This window comes from Rattus norvegicus, chromosome X (assembly GCF_021556685.1).
Source record: "Rattus norvegicus strain SHRSP/BbbUtx chromosome X, alternate assembly SHRSP_T2T, whole genome shotgun sequence".
NCBI classification, from domain to species: Eukaryota; Metazoa; Chordata; class Mammalia; order Rodentia; family Muridae; genus Rattus; species Rattus norvegicus.
This window is the reverse complement of record NC_141554.1, coordinates 89,750,481-89,755,570: the sequence shown is the minus strand read 5'-3', so window position 1 is coordinate 89,755,570 and position 5,090 is coordinate 89,750,481. Positions and strand designations below refer to the sequence as shown.

General features: G+C 33.2%; 1 pseudogene; it reads left to right on the top strand.

Moving 5' to 3' along the window:
- The first annotated feature begins 1,067 nt into the window (after positions 1 to 1,067).
- Positions 1,068 to 1,135, top strand: LOC120099541 (U2 spliceosomal RNA; annotated as a pseudogene).
- The last annotated feature ends 3,955 nt before the right edge of the window (positions 1,136 to 5,090 follow it).

Sequence of the window (5,090 nt, the reverse complement as noted above, 5' to 3'; positions counted from 1 at the left end):
ATGTACCAATTCCCTGTGTTTTTGGAATTGAGATGATTATTATATATTATTTTATATTTAAGTAGGTATTTATTTTTGATATTATAAGAGATAAGTGTTAATATTTAGCCTTGAGTCTCAGATGGGACTTGAACTTTGAACTTTTAAGTTTTGTACATGTTAAAGACCATGAAGACTTCTGATATTGTACCTAAAGCATTTTGAATTGTGAAATGACCTGTAATGACAGGGAATGTAATTATATGCCTTAAAGAGTATGTGTTTGTGTATCAAATTGATAGAGATGGGCTTGTGATGGTTAATTTTGCCAATATTATACATTTAGAGTCACTAAGAAAAAACAAAAACTCTGATTTTCAACTATTCCCAAACATTTCCCCAAAGATGCTCTAGTTGCTCATAAGAAAATTGGAAGAAGAGATAAAACATTTGATTGGAACAACTCTAAGACAGGAGTACTTAGATTGTCTCAAATATAAATTCAGTAGAATAGAAAGATGAAACTAACAGACCAATCACAATCCATTTAATTACCAAGAAATTTTGGAATATTTGAGGCAATCCTCTTGCACAAAAGCACAGATACTGAAGTTTTAATATAGTGAAGAAAATATCCATGAAATACTACTCAATGAAACAGCATGGGCATTATGATCATAAAGGTGTAGTATTTTGTAATGGTACAAAAAGTATTTGTAAAAAACATGCCAATGTAACAAAAGTCTGAATCCTGTTAAGGAACAACAGAGGAAATTTCACACACAGAACAAAGAAGCAATAACAAGATCAAAAGCAGTCCTGTTATTTAGATTATTTATTCTGAGGCAGTGCAGACTTTGTCATCCTCCCTCAGAATGGGAGTAAAACTTTGCCTCAGCTATACATATGACAGAGGATTAGTGTACTGAATATACAGAAACTGAAAGCAACAATAAGGAAAACCTGAGCACTAAGGAAACAATCTGATTAAGTAAGTCAACTGAATTAGATGAAGTTTTCAAATGAAGAAATATAAGTAATGAGGAAAAAAACTTGTAAATAATGTTAAATATCAGAAAATGTAGATTATCGCTTCTCGGCCTTTTGGCTAAGATCAAGTGTAGAAAATGTAGATTAAATTACTGTATGATTTCCTGTAGCCTGAATTAAAATGGTTATCAGCAAGAAAACAAATAGGAAGAAATATTAGTAAAAATACAGGGCAAACAGACTCTTACTTAGTTGTGGTAAGTCTGGTGTAGTTACTATGCAAATAAGTTTGAAATGTTCTCAAAAATCCAAAAAAAGATCTATGATATCATCCAACTATACCACTCATGGCTATATAACTAAAGAATTTTATATCTGATGCTCTAGATATATATTCATCCATGTCTTTGCTGCTGTATTCACAAGAACCAGGAAATAAAAACAGCCTAGGTATTCATCAGAGGGAACAGATAATAAAATTGAATATTTGGCCACATGGAAAGTTTTCAGTTCTAAAGAGAAATGAAATCTAAAGTTCCATTACATGTAAATGAACAAAATGGGTGGTGGGGTCAAGCAATACAGCAAGAGAGATAACAGAGGATCAGAAGGATGAACATCACATGTCCTCTTTCATATGTGGATGATGACCCAAATCTTTGGGTCTACTTATTTTACTTGAAGTCTTTATTGAACTCAGGAAAGTAAAAAGGAAACACTGAGTGAATTGTTGTCTTAAGAGAAGAGGGGTAATAAGTATCAGGTTAAAAGATAGCAGAAAGGGGAAATGTTAGAAGATATAAGAAGGAAGAAACACATGAAATTATCTAATAACTAGGAACGATGAAGGACAGAAAATAGACATGAGGATAAATATAGGCAAGAGAAGCCAAAGAATGATGTGTTTTACACTGAAATATACCAATAAATAATTGTCTAAACTATAAAACCAATAAAAAATGAGGAGTAACATAATATGAGAGTGAATCAAATAAAAGCAAGATACAGTTATTTTACTCATAAGAAGCATATTTCACAATGAAGAAACTTTGGAAAATTAAAAGAAACAAGTGGAAATAATCACAACAGGAATAATTTATATTGATATAAGACAGTAGTTCAAGAAGGCAAAAAAGTATGCTCATGATTTTGTTTGGTCTATACCTATAAGTTAGGATAATATGTCAAATACTTACTATATTTTATTTTTTAAACTTATAATTTACATATATTTGGTTTCTATGGCCATCTTCTGTATAACAAGTTTAAAAATGGATATACATGAATTATGAAACAGAGAAATTGAGTTTGAGTCACTCTGAATAAAATTATCAATATACACAGAATACAAAGAAGATGGTCTTTTCTTCAAATTTTCAGATACTTAACCTCAAAATAGGTGACATTAACATTTTCATGTTTCACTATTCCTTTTTTTATTAGATATATTTCTTTACTTACATTTCAAATGTTATTTCCTTTCCCCGTTTCCTGTTCATAAGCCCTCATCTCCTCCCCCTCCTCCATATGGGTATTTCCCCCATTTATTCCCCTTACTACTCCCCCATATTCCACTGGATCAGCCGGACTGGGGGTCCAACCTTTGCAGGGCCAAGGGCTTCCCCTTCCACTGGTGCCCTTACTAGCCTATTCTCTGCTACATATACAGTTGGAACCCTGGATCAGTCCATGTATAGTCTTTTGGTAGTGGTTTAGTCCCTGGAAGCTCTGGTTGGTTGACTGTTGTTCTTATGGGGTTGCAAGCTCCTTCAAACTCTTTCAGTCCTTCTAATTCCCCACAAGAGGGTCCTGTCCTTAATTCAGTGGTTTGCTGCTAGCATTGACTTCTGTATTGGACATGCTCTGGATGTGTCTCTCAGGAGAGATCTGTATCCGGTACCTTTCAGCTTGCACTTCTTAGCTGTATCCATCTTATCTAGTTTTGATAGCTGTATACATATGGGCCACATGTGGGTCAGGCTCTGAATGGTCCTTCCTTGAGTAGCTGCTCTAAACTTTGCTTCCATATCCCCTCCTAGGGACATTTGTTTCCCCTTTTAAGAAGGAGAGGAAGCATCCACATTTTGGTCATCCTTCTTCTTGAGCTTCTATGGTCTGTGGATTGCATCTTGGGTAATTCGAGCTTTTGGGCTAGTATCCACTTATCAGTGTTATCAATGAGTGCATACCAATTGTGTTTTTTTTCTGTGATTGGGTTACATCATTCAGGATGATAATTTCTAGTTCATTCTATTTGCCTATGAGTTTCATGAAGTCATTATTTTTGATAGCTGTATAGTATTCCGTAGATGTACCACATGTTTTTAATCCATTCCTCTGTTGAAAGGCATCTGGGTTCTTTCCACTTCTGGCTATTATAAATAAGGCGGCTATGAACATAATAGAGCATGTGTCTTTGTTGTATGTTAGAGCAACTTTTGAGTATATGCTCAGGAGAGGTATAGCTGGGTCCTCAGATAGTGGAATGTCCAATGTTCTGAGGAACCTCCAGATTGATTTCCAGAATGGTTATACCAGTTTGCAATCCTACCAACAATCGAAGAGTGTTCCTCTTTCTCCACATCCTCGCCAGCATTTGCTGTCACCTGAGTTTTTTAATCTTAGCCATTCTGACTGGTGTGAGGTGGAATCTCAGGGTTGTTTTGATTTGCATTTCTCTGATGACTAAGGATGTTGAACATTTCTTTAGGTGCTTTCTTAAAGTCAACAATTTGTTATGCTCTAATTTCCCCTAATGCTTATAGTGATCTACTTTTCTATTAATACCTCATGCTAACTTACATCATTAAGAAACTATTTTTATATGTATATATCCCCCAACACCATGTTATATTTTTAAATCTGTATATGTATAAAACATTATGTTCTTAATTTTTAAAACTGGCTAATTTATGCTAAGTTAGTAGAAATTGTTTGCTATATAAGCATGAAAACTGTGTTCAGTGCCCTAAAACCTATATTAAAATAACAATAATAATAATAATAATTGCTATTATTATTATTATTATACCCTGGCATGGTAGCATAGGCTTATAATTCTAGTACCAGGGAGTTGCCAGAAGAGAGAAGGTAGAATATATCTGAAGAACATCACTTAGATTGTCCTCTGGCCTCTAAATATATGTTCACATACATGAAAAATCCTACAAACACATGCACCTTCAGATTCACCAAAATCCACGTACACATAGAGATAACATACAGTTGACTAATGCAATGGTTTGCAACCTTCCGAATGCTGAAAAGCTCATGTTATGGTGATTACCAAACATAGAATTATTTCATTGCTACTTTATAACTGTAATTTTGTTACTGCTATGAGTCATAATATAATATCTTATACACAGGATATTGAATATGTGACTCCTGTTGAAAAGGTCTTTTGACCCAGGAAGTCATGGCAATGGCATGCAGTAAGTTCAGAACAACTAGTTTAATATGTAAAGAGAAAGAAACAAAAAATAAAAACATAGATTAAAAATTATATTTGCTTCTTCCAGTCACCCTTTCCAGATTCAATAGGAATAAACAAAAGTTAATAAAAATGAGAAAAATTGCTAATATTGTCAGCCATTTGAAAAGTGTTATGCTTATAACAACAATCTATATGGTCTTCATAATTTTACCACAATCATTCACTGAGATTGAAAATTATAAACTACACAATATATTTTTCAACCACTACATTGTTAACATAGAAGTCTTAGCAATAAAATGTATGAAAAGTCTTTTAATATCTACATGCTAAATGATAAAAACAAAACAGTTCTGATCATGCATACAAAAGGTAACACCAGGTACCGAGACATAAAGATTGTTATTTCTATATGAGCCTGTGGTTCATTCTTAGATCTGGTCTTGAAAATAAATTCACACAAATAGAAACAAAGTGAAACAAAAAAGACAACACAAAAATATGTAAAAAATATGGTTTGCACATATATATATATACCAATATACAGATGTATATGAAAATGAATAAAATAGTGTTGAACACAACTAAATTCACTTCTGAAAGGATGCTTGTAGATTCAGAAGCTCATTTTCAAGCCTAATATGGAATAGAGGACTTATAATTTAAGTTTTCATATCCAACACTG